The sequence below is a fragment of the Drosophila guanche genome, unplaced genomic scaffold, assembly GCF_900245975.1.
Source record: "Drosophila guanche unplaced genomic scaffold, DGUA_6, whole genome shotgun sequence".
Lineage (NCBI taxonomy): Eukaryota > Metazoa > Arthropoda > Insecta > Diptera > Drosophilidae > Drosophila > Drosophila guanche.
The window spans coordinates 7,326,020-7,343,977 of NW_022995743.1; the positions used below are offsets into that span (position 1 = coordinate 7,326,020).

At 45.8% G+C, this 17,958-nt stretch overlaps 1 long non-coding RNA gene across 1 annotated transcript in view; it reads left to right on the plus strand.

Annotated features, from left to right (window-relative positions):
- LOC117592459 overlaps nucleotides 1-6,162 on the plus strand; it is a 20,132-nt gene extending 13,970 nt beyond the window's left edge. The window contains exons 2-3 of the long non-coding RNA XR_004573383.1: nucleotides 3,250-3,252; nucleotides 6,150-6,162. This is a non-coding gene — a long non-coding RNA (uncharacterized LOC117592459). The remainder of the gene's footprint in view (nucleotides 1-3,249; nucleotides 3,253-6,149) is intronic.
- The last annotated feature ends 11,796 nt before the right edge of the window (nucleotides 6,163-17,958 follow it).

Here is a 17,958-nt window from a genome sequence, read left to right on the forward strand (position 1 = left end):
TGATGGGGGGGGGGGGGGGGGGGGGGGGGGGAAGTCCTCTTTTAATTAGGCCAATATAAAGTGTTTCTGCACCCAAACATGCACGCATGTATGTATACAAAACAACCCACACACCGACACACGCAAGCTAGTCGCTTTTGTAGACTTAACTTTTCGCCAACCTTCTGCTGGCTGCTTTACCGAGAAAAATTCGCTGGCAATTTTTAATTAATTTTTACACTCCCAACCTCCCTGGGATTCCAGAATCCCTCTAGGCCGCTACCCAATGGAAGGAAGGGCGGACCAAAAAACCTTTCCCGGCCCTGATGCTTATTTTGAGCACTTTTTCTTTGGCCTGTAATGTCATTAAATGTCAATTGAAAAATATTTTGTTTGTTTGTTTTGAACATCATTTTGAATTGCTACAACAACCACACTGTGAATAAAACCATGAAAGTTTAATTAAATTCGTAATACTAACTCTTTATTGGATCACAATTGAGTAAAACAAAATCAAAGTTCAAATTTCTTAGCAATTTGTACACTCTTAACCCATTTCCTCCTAAGTTCGAGTGGATTTCCGCGAGTACGATTGTATTTGTCTGATGTGCAATGAGTGCGTGAGGTTGTTGGAGACTATGCAAGATCGTAGGCCTTGTATCTAGGACTATTCAATAAGCAATTGAGCAGGGACGATGCCCGAGGACAGTTTACGAGTATAATTCTTAACTATTAATACTTAACTTACACCAGTAGCTATGACTATTTGCTATTGCTACAAGAATGTTATTTCCTAATGTGTAAAAATATACGAAATACAAATATTAAATATTTTATTTTATTTTAAAGGCTGCGGCTGTGGATCACGAAGAGGAAAGCAATTAGCCATCGTCAGCCCTCAGGAGGTACTCATAACATCGCTGTTTGATCGATAGCTAACTTACAGATCTGTAGGAATGTAACCAGTCAAGTTAGTCTGCAAAAGTAGATCCCATCGTTAATTTTTAAAATTGTTTTTACTCCCTGATTTGTACTTGAACATGGCTCTGGCGAAATTCATCTGAAAATGTATAGAGATTTGCATAAACGTTCATGGCCAAGGGATGGCAATTTAATTTAAATGAAACATAAACAAATTATGCTCCATCAACAGTGAGACGAGACGGAGTTTTGATCTGCATATTTTAGCTGAGGTCTCGGCGTCGCAGTCCTTTCGCCGGATAGATACATCTATGGGTGGATATATATAGATTTTATGGATGCCAAGGCATCATCATCGATGGGTATTGGGCATGGGTGTGGGCATACGTATCCGCCGAAAGTTTGACGCAAAAATATGTAAATAAAACAATGCAAATTGTCAGAGCATCGACTGCTCCTCCAGCGACTTCAACGTACTTCCCTGTTCCTGTTCATTCTTGTGCCTCAAGTTGTGCTGTCACTGCGCATTTCTTCCAGTTCGCTGATGTGAAGCCAAGTATCTTACAACAATAAACAGCGGGGTCGTGCAGTGTCGTGTGTGTGCTCCCTGCGAGTGACTTCAGACGGAATGGAGCTGACGATGACGATGACGGAGTGGAGGCGTCGCCGCCCAGACAGCCCTGACAGCAGCCGCCGGAGTAGCAGAATGAAGGCGGGGCCAGACCCCATCAAGAGTTGGGCCATAGCAAGAAGAAGGTTGGCCATGGGCTACGGGTAAGGGTAAGGGTAAGGGTAAGGGTATCATACATATTTATTATGTCGCAAGTACTCAGTCTCGCACTCTACTGCCTATAGGAGGCAACGGGAGCTTCTTCCTTTGATTAACATCTCTATCAATATTTTCTTATTATTTGCTCATTTCATGCATTCGGCAGTGGAGCACTGCGAACTTTTCAATAAAGATGGCCCCACAAAGGGACGCTGACAGGACTGATGGCAAAAAAGAAATAAACAAATCATTTGCATCTCATTAATGCAAATCACACACACACACACACACACACACACAGCCTCCCCCGGGGGACCAGGATGTGCTTATGAAAGTGTGCTAAAAGGCTTGTCAAAGCACCCTCGTGTTCTACTCATTCGTCCCACGATGTGTGCTGCTCCTGCTGTTAATCAGATGCCAAACAAAACCCGACTTATGGGCCATGATTACAAGCACAACATTTTAATTGGCTCTTTACGAGTGTGTGGCAGCAGCAAATATGGCCAACAGCTAAATTAGGGCTTAAGCTAATCAGTGGAAATATTAGAGATTCTTTCACTTTATCAATGGATACACAAGAGAGTGTTTTTGAGACACATTCCCGAGAATGCTCTCCCGCAGGCGGATGCCAAGGCACGAATTGTAATTGAAAATATGTAATAAGCACGAAACGAATGACAGTTCAAAGTAATATCCGCGTCCTTTGATATGCTACAGAAATGCTCGAGCTGTTTGACTCCCTCTCCCAGGGGTCTTTTGATTGAAACTGAAATTGCCAAATGAAGGAGGGGCATTCTTTTCCATTCTGCACTGAAAATATGACTATACAAATGATTGCATGCATACAATACTTTCCATTGTGTTGACTGAAGAGAGTCATGTTTTCGGGTGTGCAATTTCTTTCCCTTCTACATTCATAGAAATCTTTTAGGAAGGGATTGAGCTATTCAATGGAAATCTAAGCTCCATCGATTGAGCTATACATGCAGCGAAATAATTCACAAATAAGTTAGAAATGAATAATCAAAATGAAGTCATTTCATACCTGAATGTAATGCAATCTCTTTTTATTTTTATTTATAATCAAGTCAATTGATTATTGCAGAGTTGTATGACTTTTGTGCAGTTTCAGTTTAAGTTTGAGGGTTTTTAATCTCATTATTAATTTCAAATTAGCTGCCATCGAAGAAAAGTTTGCTACGAAAGTAAAGAGATTCGTTCATACAAAGTACAGAGCATAATCGTAAGATACTTTTTAACAGAATCACTTTGCTGTAGTTAGTTGTCACTCTCTCACTCGCTCTGCTCTCACTTCAGTGAGTGCAAAAAGTTTTTTAAGAGCTTGAAAACTTTCACTTTAAAGACACCTTCCGCAGACACTTTCCATTTCAGTTTGATTGCTGAGTGAATCTTGTTAAACTACGTGTATTCTCAAGCAATAACATTCGCATATCAGGTTATAGCTACGAGCATACACGTGGCCGTTGAAGATTCTCGTCGCCCTAATCCACTTGGGACATAACTACTCGTTGAATCTCGCACTTTCATTTGCCACCAAGGTTGCGTGGCTCCAGGTGCAGGGGGTAATCGGATATCCAATTGTTATGGTCGCCACGGCGGTCACTTTTGCGGGTGGATTCTATTTAATTTTCATTCCTACTTACCCCAGGTGCTGCTGCCTCGGCCGGAATGGCGCTCTCCAGAAGCATTCTCTTGCGGTTTTGTGTTACGCGTTTGATGCGCCTAATAATGCCACGCCGCAGAATTAATTGCACTATAATTTGTAATTAAGTTACCGGGCGGGCAAACACGAAACTATGCGCTGCTATCAGGTTGTCTGCTGGGGGTCTGTGGGAACTCCAGGCGGAAAAGGAACGAGGGTGAAGCAAAGGATTGCTGTGGCATGCTCTGGCTAATAAAAACGAGCAGGTCAGAGCAGTGGCAGTGTCTGTGTCTGTGTTTGTGTTTGTGTGAGGCTCCTAAAAGTTGCCCTTCTTCAGTGTCCGCCCTTCCATAACCGAACATGTAACTACGTTGTTCCACTGTAATTAATTAATTACATTACACAAACTTGCTGTCATCGTGGGTGCTCCTTGCTCCATTGTTGTTGCACACTCTAATGAACGACCCGTGGATCGGGGAAGCGGCAAACAAGAGCAGCATATTTTCCACACCATCTGCATCCTGCCACACGGCAGAAGGGCAAGTGAAAGCTGCCTGCCCACAAACGAGCATCACTTTCAATGAAATTAACTTGTTTCCCCATCATTCTTTCAACCTCACATCCGCATTCGCCGCTGCATTGCCTCGTCCCTAGGCAATTATTTAGCAATTTGTGAGCAAAGCCAATCAAACTACTTTGGTGGCAAACTTTGGAGCGTAAAATGCAAAATGTAAATAAAATCAAATAAAATAAAGAGTGTTTGTCTGGTGGGTGGTCCGTCCGCAGGTACTGAAACTTCATAAAAATGCATTAAAAGTTTCAGTCAAAATGGGGTGGGGACGGGGGTGAGAGAGTGGCAGGCAGACAGCTAAAAGTTGAGTTAATAAGCTGAAAGATTCTCTTAGCCAGCTTAAAAACATTATTTATCATTTAAGGAGTCGCATTACACAATTTCGCTACGGCTTTAATTGCGCTGCCAAGGAAAAGGAAAATGTGAGAGTTGCTGCAGAAGAGGAACAGGGAACAGGGAACGGGCAGTGGGTGCTGCGTGCTGGAGGATGATGAAGAAAATGGGAAAAATCAACAAATATCAAATTTGTTCGGTTCTCTTGCCTGCGAGGCATGGAATTTGTCTGATGTTGCCACTGCGACGCCCCTGTCTGCGTGCTTCTTGTTTTGCTGTTGCTTTTTCTCTAACCATCTCTTTCTTTTTTTCAGTGTCTTGTCTTTGTCGCACACCCACACCCACACACACACACACACACACACACTTGTACAGAAATAAATCGCGCATAATACCGCATACCAGAGCAACAGCACGAAGTATTTGCACTGCGTGACAAACAATTTGTGCCAACATTGACAGCGACGCATCCGCTTCCGTTTCCCTGATGCCCCTAGTCCACCCCTAGACCACCATTTCTGTCTCTTTGGACTGCAAGTGGACCTCTCCCGCTACTCCTCCAGGCAGCTTGAGAATTTCTCCTTGTTCTCCGCTGGCTTGTCTAGTTGGGGGTCAGACGGCTGGCTCCAAGCAATTTCCAATCCCCCCGCGCGTTGTATCCTGTTGTATCAATATTTTCATTTCCCCTTCCTGTCAGTGTTAATTGAAAAATAATTCTTAAAAACTTAATTAAGGGCTGCATCAATAACAAGCTGACAAATGCATTTTCTGCACTACATTTTTGATTTGTTTTGCCAACAAATCAAATTATTGAAATTCCACACGCATTCCAGTGCAGTAATTTCATTCAATGTATCCCACAAATGTATCTGTGATGGATAGATGACCAGCCAAACGTAATCACAGCATCCGTCCCATTGGTACGTTGTACGTACATAATCATATTCGCTGGCCATGGAAGGAACTGGAACTGGAATGGGCATGGGCATGGGAATGGGCATGGGATTGGCAAATGGAAAATGGTAATGGAAAGTGGGAAGCGGGAAGTGGGAGCCATCGCAGCGCATATATCCCGCTGCTAATGTGACGCATGATTTCGTTCCAAATTTATTTATGCAAACAGCGAATGTTTCAGCTACAGCAACAACAACAATGTGATCTAATAAAAACAGAAAAATAGAACGAAAATTGTTGCTAAAGCAAACAAACAAAGTATGCAGCAAAAAGGACGGAAGGAAACTTTGATTTTGAAGATGCTGGCTAGGGGAGGGTCAGAATATACATACGAACATATGTATGTATGTATAACATATATGTCAAGGGTCTCCATATTGTTCATCATTTCATAAAGCATCTCTGTCTGTCCCTGTGGATAGTCTGGCGGCGCCTTTGATTGGGTTCGCTTCAAAGGCAATTCAGGAATTTCCACTCAAGCTCATGGAGAAGTAGAGAGGGGTTTATGTTAATGGGTTGGGGGGATAAAGTAGATAAACTTTATTGCTCACACGATTGAAATTCGGATTTTGTGTGCATTTTAATAGCAAATTGAAATCACGGACTCAGACTGCAAAGGGGATTACGTGGAGGAAGGCTTTGTCTGGCCCCACAGTGCCGCTCTGTAGGGGGCGTGGTTGTTAATTAAAACTCCATTCACTCCATGTGCCGCGTTTTTTTTACTCTCACTGGCACACTACTATGCTATCCTTTCAATGTTTTTCTTTTCGGTTTGTTGCATGTTTTTTTCCCTGCCTTTCCTTTTGGGCTGGGAGCAGCAGAGAGTAAATGAATAATTTGTTGACACTTTGCACCCACTTAATCAAGAGTTTGTTCTTTCAGCACTTTTTCCACTTTTTCTTAATTATGGCGTGAGTGAGGGATCTGTGGAACTGCAACTGAAACTGTAGTCGAGACAGAGACCGAAACAAGTGTAAGCAAATGATGCTTCCTGTGTGGTGTGGTGGGGTGGGACACGGGCAAAGACGTGCCTGACTTTGGCTAATGAACTGGTCAAAAGGATGTCTGCATAAGCATGCAGCGATATGGAGTTAAGCTTTGCTTAACTATTTCCACTCATAAAGAGAAATCCCCACTGGAGTAGCTGCCCACTGCCGTGAGGGTCAGCAGGTGTGCCAGGAGCCAGGACTCGGGGTGAGTGCCTCGCATTAATACGCTTCGATACGTAAATATAATTGATGTTTAAAAAGTCTCTTGCCCGAAGTTACGATAAGTATGTGCGAACACAAAACGAGTACGAGTTTATACACTTTTCGCCCATAAGTCTGGACAGCTGGAGCCTTACCCAGGGACCCACCCCAGTATTCCGGCCATGAAATGCTTTGGCCATGTTTTCGGTCACTCTCTGTCCCCGCCACCCTCCTCCGGCTGTGTGTAAGTCAAACATTAATTGGCACTTAAGGGCATTTAATGTTCATATGGCTGAAAGCCAAGCGCATTTTCATTTTTCTTCATATTTTTTCTCTTTTTGAAAGTAATTTTGATGTTTTTCACATGTCATAGAAAGTTGCAAAAAAAGATGAAGGAAGGAAGGAAGTAACTATCGATGGCTTTATGGATATTGGTATTGATATTGGTACAATAAATACACACACACACACACACACACACACACACACACACGCGCATATTGATAAGCCATAATCTCTGTATCATACATACATACTCGTACTTACTTGATGGCAGCCCGCCCACCCGTTTACTTACTTGGCTTTCGAGGAGATTAGACCGGATTACGTATACGTTGCAGTGCGAGCCATTGGAAGCGCTTCTACTCGTATGTGTCAAAAGCTGCAACCGAATTTGTGGTTAAATTGGAGGCTGTCTGGTTGGAATAGAGAGAGGACAAAATCTAAGCAGAGATTGCAGATAAATGGTTATGGTAATTACCCGCTAAATTGCTTTTATACCATAAATCCATCAATCAATTTTCTGTTTCTGTTCTTTTACCTAGAGACCTAACCCTAAAGATGGTTGCTGAGTCAATTGAAATTTCCTCATTTGTAGATAGATATTTCTGCCCTTAACTTCCTAAAGTTCTGGCTGCTGGCTGCTGGCTGCCTTTTCAAATATGTATTTAAATTGGTGACCATTAAACTTAAGCTCTATTTTGGGATTAGATTTGACTCTTGGCCCGTCGCCTGTCGTGTGTCGCCTGCTGCCTGCTTTTGCCTGGCATTATACCCAGCCTTGGCATCCTCATAGATGGGCATAGGAATGGGCATGGGTAAATGGATGTGTTTGCTGTCTGTAGCATAAGCCGTGAGGTAAATAATTTCCCTTTTTTTATTGCCCTGCAGTCAGCATAAAAAGTCAATATCTGCTGCAGTCTCTTCTGCTCCTAACGCTTCTAACGCTATTCCTATTCCTGGTATATTCCAGGCTCTTCTGTTCTTTCTCGACACTGCTCTGTCCTTGCCATTCCGGCTGCATATGAGCTGGCCATAAATTTTCGAGGCAACCCCAGGGGCAACAGCCAAGCCACGACTGCACCCAACTCCCTCCCTGTGTGCGGGTCTGTGTGCCTCTGCCTGTGTCTCTGCCTCTGCCTCTGTCTCTAGCTCTGTTGCCTGTTGCCTGTTGCAGCCTTGGCTGACATTGTTTGCCTCATCGGTTTGGTTGGCTGCTTGTTTAGCGCAATTAATGAGGCCGATAGGGAGGGACGCCCGGCTCAGGCCTCGTTGTTGTGTGGCTTATCAACAGGTGTTGGCTTTCAATTTCTAGTTTATGGCTTATCTGTCACTAAACCTACGTGTGCCATTAGTTCTGCTCTTCCTGCTCCATCACTATTTTCTAGCTTTTAATTTAAGCGAAATTAAACTTGTGCATAACCCATGTCAGGATACAAAGGCCCCCTTGCCCCGCCCGAGGAGGAGCAGCAGGAGCAAACAGTCTAGAATTCTTTGGACACACGAAGGGACATTAATTAAAGTTGACGTTTAGGTGTTGGCACTGCCAGCTGACAATATATCACAATGATCAATCACACACCAGGAGGACCAATGGGCGCAGAGGCAGAAGCAGAAGCAGAAGCGGAAGAGGTGCCGGACATGGATGGCCGGAGGGCCAAGGCAGATTGCACTTAGCCAGCTTCTCGGTGTGGTCTCCTGTCTGATGAGGCTGCAATTCAATTTACCAATTTGATTTGTTTGACTTTTTGTTGGGATTTTGAATGGAAACGTCACCCAACCAACACACACGCATATCTTCTTATGTGTGGGTGCGTATGTATTTGCTGGCACTTGAACATGAACATTCCTGTCTATCTCTGTCATAAATTTAGCTACCATATGCTGGCACTGCCTCGGCATTTCTTGCTGCCTCTTCTTGGTGTTTCGTTGGGGTGGGTGCGATAAGCAGGCGGTAAATAACACCAGCTCACATTTAATATTTAATATGATAAAAGCCAAAGTTAATAACGGGAGTATTATCTACTTACCCGGCCATATGGTGGTCCGGAGAAAGTCAGCCACAGTCAGCCACGCCGCAACATTCCATATGGTTGCCACGCCACGTTGTATGCTACACTTCACGCATCCTATCGCTTGACACTAGGAAATCGGTTGAACTTTTATTGGGAGAACACAGGCCAGGCGGAGTCATTGTCGATCGACGCAGGGTCGGTGAGTCGGTGTGGAGACACTGCGAGGGATGTGCTGGAGCTGAGAGGCACCAGAAGCGTTGGCAGTCGAACTGTAACTGTTATGAAGTTTGATAATTTATCGGGCAGCAAGTCTACGCGTAGAAAAGGTAGCATCGCGAAGCGGCAGAGCAGTTAGCAGCAGCGGTGTGGCAGAGAAGCAACAGCAGCAGCAGCAGCAGCAGCAGAGTCGTAGGGCGCCACATACGAGGGGGTCTGTCTACAGTGGGGGTGGCAAACGGTATCTATGGCAACTTGGGGCGCGGTGACGCTTTTCGCCAAAAAGGGATGAAAAACGTTTCAGCCTGTTGAGGCTGCTGCTCTTGCCGCTGCCGATGTCGCTGTCGCTGTCGCTGCCTCAGTCGGCGTCACCGCTCTCCGACTGCGAATGGGCTCCACAAACGGCAACTAGTTGATAAAGTAAAGGGGGAATGCCAGCCAGCACTTGACCTCAGTGCAAACATGAAAAATACGGCGGCAGGCAGCGCCATGCATTTGTTGCATGCCACACACTAGCATCCAACACCCACCCACCTGTAACACACACTCCGTTCCGTTCCCCACCGTATGGGTGTGTGGAACCCATTGCGTGGATCCCGCACTGCGCCTGCGTGCTGCCAACAAGTGAAGCAACAAGCAAAGCAACAGTCGGCGCCGGCAGCAGCAGCATTGGTGCGAAAGCGTGCATGGGAGAGGGCGAGTGGGGGAGAGTGGGAGTGCGAGAGTGCGAGAGAGCTAGAGAGATGGCTGTGCGGAAGAGGGAAGCAAGATAATAATAATAATACGAGGCAGCTGGCGGCGTTTTTTTTTCCTTTCCTCTTTTGCTGTATGTCTTTCGCTCAGCTCGCCTTACTTATTTCCTTGCTGGCTTTGCTCGGGGTACATTTAGGTGAAGGTGCGAAGGCTGTTTGGCTCTCTCTCTCCCTCGATCTCTCTCCTTGTTCGCTTCGAGAGCTCTCGCTCGAACTACCTGACCTTATTGTTGGCATTTACCTTGCATTTGCTGCTCCTTTGGCGGCTTCTCTAACTCCTATTACTCCTCGTCGTGCCATGCTTCCCCCTTCTACCTGCTACTTCGGGCTTTGGCTGTTAGGAGTGTTGGTCGCCGGCGCTCGTCTACTTATTATTATGCTTAATTTTTTACTCTCTTTGCTTTCTTTTAAAGCAGCAGCGGCAGCAGCAGCAGCAGCAGTAGGAGGAGAAACTTCTGGCATTCCACTCCGCCTCAACCATATGTGTGGGTAGACGAGGGAGCCACACACTTTGAGGTATAAGAAGTAACAAGTTTGTCTCATATGTTGGTGCTCTGCCTTTTACTTAGCCAAGGCAAGAAGGCCAACAACATTGAGGACCCAACAACAAGGACCCCACACAATGGCGGGCGACAGACGACGTGGCGGAGGTGGACAAAGACATTGACTAAGGCGGAGACGATGCTCAAAAGTCAATTGTTTGGATGCTTGCTTGGATGTGAAACTGCGTAACTTTCGGAATAATGTATGTACATATGTATGTACATAAGAACACATATTACATACATATATTTGAGTAAAAGTTTAGTTGTCCCAGAGTAGAGTAGTGTGGAGTCGAACTGGCAGAACTTGTTGCTGCCGTCAGATGTTATTGAAGTTTTCGAAGCGACTTCAGTTTGTGGCAACTTATGGGCGTGCAGCAGTGCTGCAGCTCAGCCCGAAGGGGTGTTGCAAAAAGAAATTGCGCAAAAAGCAATTAGCCGCAAGCCGGCAAATGTGGCAAATGTGGCAAGGTGGCAAGTAGACAACGAAGAGCGATTGGCTGAAGGTGGGAAAACTTTACAAAAATATAATTACTGTCAATCGATTAACCTTTGGCGATCTGTTCATCGCTAACGCGATTACTTTTCAAAACTCGTTAATCGCCTGAGCTCTGCTGCTATTTATGTGACCTGCTTGGTCAGAGAGAGAGCCTTTCAGCTTGTGGTGTGTCTTCTGAGCTGCCGATTATCTTTAACTGCCCTAAATGAATCATATTCTAGGCTAAAGCCACACGAAAAATGAAGTAAACAGCAGACAAAGAGATATGCACAGAGCCAGAGAGAGAGAGAGAGAGAGAGAGAGAGAGAGAGAGCAAGGCAAACAATTGTCGCACGTATTGTGTGTTGTGTGTATGTGTGTAGAGGAATGCACGAGTCTGTGTGTTTGGCCTACTTTTGTGTGACGCCGCCAGCCCCAACCCCATCGCTGCCCAACCCTCAGTTTGTTTATGTCGCGAAATCCAGAGAAAGAGCATGGGGTGGGGCTGGGGGGAACACACAGGACGACTGCTGCCTCTGTCTGGCAGTAAACACATTTACACGCCCATCTGGCAACAGCTGCTGGGATATGCACAGTCCTTGGGGAGCGAGGAAGACTGTGGGAGAGACATGGCTGGACTGGGGCATGCCACTACCCCCCGTCTAGGTGGCTGCATTTGGTTATCGTTACGCTGCAACGTTGCCTGCCATTTGCATCTCTTTACGGCCGGCGTGATTCGATTGCGATGGCAAACCGTTTTAACGTCAATAGCAAATGCAGAAGCAAAAGCAAAAGCAAAAGCCAAAGCAACACCAACAGCAAATCAAAGGGAATGAATGGCAAATTCAAAAGAAACAAAAAGCACGCAGAGGAAATCGTATATATAAGCATATAACAATGACATAAAAGCCAAAGTGAACAAGCTCACAGTTCCGGCTGTCCCACTCCGGCTACAACTTCAACTCCTACACTCGCAGTGATGCTGCACTTTGTGCCCCATTGTATGCCACACAGCGGACGCATAAAACGAGGAAGGAAATTGTAAATGAAACGCACTTGAAATGCTACTGCAGTCGAGGTGGGGGGCTGGTCTAGCGGCCAGGATGGGCAGAAGCCATGTGAAACTGGGCGTATCCACAATGCTGACAATCCACCACTACACCCTCTACACCCCCACTTACCGACCGAATAGATTGAGTTACAGCTTGTGCTCGTGTGTGTGTGTGTGTGTGTGTGTGTGTGTGTGTGTGTGTGTGTGTGTGTGTGTGTGTGTGTGTGTGTCGGGGGCAGACCGGGTGCAGGATAAAGGCGATGCCACATATGGAGAATGCTTTAAGTGCAATTGTATATCCTTCCCTGGTTTTTGCGGTATGCGTGTGCGCGACATAAATAATACAGAAAGCCAGACTCAGACTGAGACTCAGGCTCAGGCTCTTGGTTGTTCCCTTGCCAGTTGTAGCCCCATCGCCCCACCACATATTGTGTGTGTGACGTGTCGTCTGCCATCTGTGGGTGCCATCTAAGCACCAGCGCCAGCGAACAAGTGAGGGAGGAGGGTAGGTCGATGTCTACCCTTTCATGTAATTATTCATGTAATTGTCATCCGAACTTCATAAGATTTCATTTAATGGGCCATATACCAAATATAAATTGGCTTTCTTGATTTATTCGAAGCTGAAACACACACACTAGAGAGCTCGGCTGCTTCCTCCACACCAAATGCGACACGGACCATCTGTCTGTGTCCTTGTGTCAGGCAGGCAACCACCCACTCAGTCACTTCCCATGCCCATTCCATGCACAACTGTTGCCTGCTGCTGTCATGATGCATGCCACAGAGCCACATGCCGGATCCTAGTCCAGAGACTGCGGGGAATCAAGAGTGCTCATACCGCAAATCGAGTTACGGATGCAAATCACTTGGTTTGTCCACACATTTTGCACATTTTCTGTTTCAGTTTCCGTTTCTGTTTCTGTTCTTTTTGACCACGCCATGAGTGAGTCCTGTATGCTTTCGCAGGATACAGGGGATGAGCGCCATTCATGGGATTAAATTGGACATTTTTCGTCAATTGGAAGGCAATTACATGTTTTATCCTGGCACATTCGTGAACCGTTTCGATACGACAATTGGCGAAATGTAATTACTATTGAATGGTTACTCCTCCTCTCTTCTGGTGTCTGGTGTCCCATTCGTAATGGAAATGGATGGGCAGCATGAGGCTGCTATGGAATTATAACCATGGGTATGACACATGGAAGCTGTGAAATGCTTCCCTGCATTGATTTGTCTATGATTTGTTGCAGATTCGGAGAATATGGTTCACTTTTCTGTTGAAGAATCGTTTCGTTTTGGGCCACAGATACATTGTAATTAGATGTTGCTCTGCTCGTACAATATTGCATAACGATCAACCCAGTTGGGCCACCATTCATGCAATCCTCCCCCCACACACAGAGCTACAGACAGAGACAGCGACAAATGCATATGGCTTTGTCGCACGTTCCGCAGTTAATTTATATTCATAAGTCAAATTGGTGTACAATTACCGCCCGATTATGAAAACGAGCGACATGGACCAGCGGGGTGGCTGGCACAAGCGACTGTCGTCCCCAAGCCAGCGAGTGCCCCACATCGCACATCCTGGAGCCCAGTGACAAGGGTCGGCGTGGCGCTGTGTCGCGCCAAAGATTCCATATGGAGCAACTTCCCTCTGCCCTAGCTGCTGTTGCTGTTGCTGTTGATGTTGCTGGGTTTTCCTATTTTTTAATGCCGCGACAAGTAAAAACAAAACAACAGCAGCAGCAGCAGCAATGGGGAAGCAACCCCCAAATGACACTTGGTATTCCCCCTCTCCCCTCGACAGTGCTCCTCAGAGCCTCTTGCTCTGCATGGCTCCAACTCCCCAAGGATCAGCCGAAGCGCGTTGCCATGGCAGGCAGCAGGATGAGAAGGCAGGACTAGTTGATGAGCTGGCGCCGGCTACAACGAAGACGTCGAGGACTTCCATGGCGTGTCAGGACATGGACATGTCACATGTAGACGCCAACGTACCGCACAGTGGGCCACAAGCCTGCGAACCTCAAACGGGGCCATAGGTGAGGCAGCTCCCTCCGTGTGGCGCACACTGTGGCACGGTTCAAGCTTGTTGCCTGCAGCGCTGGAGGCATTAACGAGCCCGAACGTCCAGCCATTCTGGTTGGGTGCTGATGCTCGAGCTTAGCAGTCATCCCGTCAGCGTCATGAAAAATCCGTGAAGGCAGCCACAATTTTGGCGCCAGTCTGCTTGCCAGCCAGCTGTGCGTGTGGATACGTGAACGACAAGTAGATGTGACCTATTCCCACCCTTCACTCCTCTCTAGAGCGGGGTGAAAAGAGTAAAAATCATTTCACATTGCTTCGTTATACACTCCCCGTATTGTGCTGGAGCTGGAGCAATGCAATTGCTGAACAACCTTTTCAAAGGGTAACTCATAGTCTTCTACACGAGCTCAACATCTTGTCTTATTTTAATTTAGCCGCACTGTGGGTCGGTGAGCGTGAGCGGCTGCTCTGGGGCTGTGACATTTCATTTCATTAACCTTAAACGTATTCAAAGCGCGTGCCCCAGCCCAGCGCCCACTCCCACACTCTCGGCTCGCCCCATTCCTCGGGTTGTGGCTGTTGCAGCTCTAGTTTTAATTTACTTATTGTTGCCGCTTCAATGGGAACCTGAGAGCTGAAAGAGAGGCAGCCATACGCAGCCAGACAGACTGGACCTTCGTTCCATATGGTCTCGGTCCCAGTCGCACTCGCAGTCGCAGTCGCAGTCGCAGTCGGAATCCCAGGCGTTGACTTTGTAGCCCTTCTCGTGCTCGTAACTATATTAAATCCAAGTTGATCGAGCTTCCTTGGGGAGCCACTGAATGTGCGCTGGTTGATTTTTCGATTTCAAAAATGAGGTCACAGCCTTTGCCTCTCCCATCTGCCATATGGGAATTGTGCTGTGCTGTGCTGTGCCTTTGAAATGGCAGCCCGCTGAAGGAGTATAGAAGGTCCCGGGCGCTTCAAAGTAGGCAACACTTTTGGGCGCTTCTTAGATTTCAGCGAACGTAATCTGAATACAGGACGGATACGCATTATTGATGCGTTGCCAGGCCACGCGTCTTGTGCCTTGGAGTATGCAACAATTATGAGGAGGGGGAGGAGAGAGAGAGAGAGCGAACAAGCAACTTCCATTAGCCGCAGAAGATTGACTTTGACTGGGGGAGCAGGAGCAGTCGGATGATGTGGGACGCTGTCAGCTGAGATGCCGCGATGCTGGGATGCCGCAGGAGAGACCTTAAAGATTAGTGCCAATGTTCCCAGGCTAATGATATACACTTTCACCCAAAAGGAAATTATAAAGTGCGCAGCAGCTGAGGAGGAATAACAACACTACAATTAATTTTAGAGCACTGCTGGATGGCACGCAAGAGCCAAGAGCCAAGAGCCGAGACCACACCAGACCAGACCAGAGCAGTACCCGCAGTTCCCCTCAGTTCCACGGGCAGTTTCCACTCTTCAAGTTGATTTTTAAGCCAGCTTAAGTCGCGCTGAGCAGGCTGCATGAGTAGGTGGATGCGATGCTTCGAGGACGCTGTTGCCTAGGCAGCTTGCACAGCATTTGCAAATTAGCTTGCTCCTCCTCGAACTCAAGATGCCCGATTGGCAGGACCAGGCAGCAGCACCCTCCCGAAAAACGCAGACACAAGAGGGAAAAGCAAACAATTAGCTGGAGTGGCTTAGCAGCGGGCGCCTGATTGAAATTAAGTGCAGTTCGAATGGCGACACGAACTGTATGCAATAAAAGCAATTTACCTAAAGCCCCCCCAAAGAGTGGCTGCCTTGTCGAGTATATTCACGGATACCCAGAACCGCATCCATTCCCAAGGCTCATTCAATTGGTTTATAATCGCCTGACCACGGCTCCTTTGAGCAGAGTCCACAGGGGTCGTCCTGTGTCACTGTATTCATACGATTCTACCTATATATTCGTGAGTGTGCAGATGTGCCTGTGGGGTTTGTTTGTCTGCGACCGTCACTAGCGCAGCAGGTTGCCAATACTGTCCATTGTTCCGTTCTATTTTCTCCAATTTCTTCTTTTTTTTTTTTGGTATTGCCACTCTGTCTTTTGTCCTCTGCCAAAATAATTGATTTGTGTCCTTTTCTCCACTCTCTCCGTCGGTTTGGTCTGCCTGCAAACGATTTCAGTTGCCAGTTGTTCAATTGCAGGGAAACTTAAATACACTCGTAAATACATATACATATGTAGCAGACTATACAAATTATTTGGTTTGCTCAAGCATTACAAATATCTTATTTCAATTTGTAGCATTCTCTTGGTCTCCTCTCCATCTCTCAATCTCCTTCTCACTCTCTGCCATTTGCGGTGTGTCTGTGTGTTCCGGCATTTGTCACCTTTTGAGCTTTTGGTCCGGGTTTGTTCTGTGATTAATCTCAATTTGTTGCGCTGCCACATCTACACATCTTGGATTGTGTGTGTCCACCAGATGTTTACACTGACTCAGTGTGGAATGTGAGGGGGGTTCATTTAATGTTCAACTAAGCAAACCGCTGCTTTTTTTCGGACTCTCTTGTCCCTCTACTTTGCCAAGTGAATGAAGTTAGGAAAAAGGCAACTTTCATCTTTCTCTCTCTACTTTCAGCATAGTTGATCCTTAAAGTCGGGTATCCAGCAATGCGGAAAATATATGAAGGTACCCTTATCTACTGTAAAATCATGTTCAATCGTGTTCAATCATTTTCAATCAAGTTGTTCATGCTGTTTAATCGTGTTCAATAATGGCCTGCTAATGGCATAACAGTAGAGTGTCCATGCAAAACGGAGCACTGATTCCTTCCTTACCTTCAACAGCAGAGCTTCAAAAATGTCTGATTTTTTGTAACAACACTAAAGGAACCTAGAACGACCCTCACTGATTTGCTGCCCCCGTGGACCAAAAACAAAACCAAAATACAATTTCCCCGTTCCTGTGCACGGCTTTCAGGTTCTGTCGAACCAAACAAAAGAGGGAATTATATTCATGTGCGTGTGTGCACATATGTGGACTGCTTAGTTCTTTTGTGCACCATCAGACGTGTTCAGAGCTCATCATAGCCTGAGATTTATTATAACAAACATTTTTGGTCATTTGTCTGCACAACGAGCAAACTGGTAGCCAGCATGTAAGATTATAAGTTAATTGTACGCTTTGTTGTTTGTTTGGTAACTTAAAATGCTAAAAGTCCAGAGGCAGGCAAAATATAACAAGAGCCGATGATGGCACGGGCCAAAGGATGCGGCGATAATGAGCGTTATGGCAACGCCAGGGAAAAGGTCCCGGGTTACAGCAGCTGTTTAACGTTGATAAAAGCCTTAAAAATATCCAAATTCCATTCAACCTGACTTTTGCAATTATCTTTGATGTATGTACACATGTATGTACATTCATTGGGATACGCAGAACAGCATAAACATGCATACATATGTACGTCACAGGAATACTTAAAGAGTAATTGACACAAGCTAATTTTCGTGCATAAATATGTACATTTGTATGTACACAATGCAATTATGTTTCATTCTCTGTAAAATATTAAGCAATTACCGTACCCAAAGCTCAAGCAATCAGGATAAGCATCGACATTTCAAATATGATCATTTTTCATGTCCAACATGTGCATATCCAACTTTGAATCGAAATGCAAACATATCTATCTATCTATGTATGTATGTACATATGTTTTTACAGTCTGTGCAAATGCAACTAATCCCCGTTATGTAGTTACGTATTCTTTTAAGCGTAACTGCTTTTGTTGTTGTGGTTTTAGTTGTCCGACTTTTTAATTACAGTCCATGCAATCGTATTATGAGCATTATGAGAGCCAGTGCCAAAAGGCGCTCTCTGTGGCAAATGTTGAAAAATACCATAACCAGAATATGTACATAGGGACGTACATAACTGTATGTACATATTTGTTTACCAGGTGTGTATGGATGGTGAAGAGAGATGTGGAGGGGTGGGTGGCATTAAAGTTAAAGGCAACCACAGTTCTGCCAAAACGGCCTGAAGCGAACGAACACACACGTGGAGTGGAGTGGAGTGGAGTGGAGTGAAGTGGCGTGGAGTGGCGTTTGCTCCAAGGACTGTGCTATTTACGTTTCCTAGGAAAGTCATAAAAGCGTACAAACGAAGCGAGCAAAGAAGCCAGCCAGCCAGCCAGCCAGCCATCCCGAAGCCAAAGCCAGAGCAGAACAATAGAATTTGTTACCA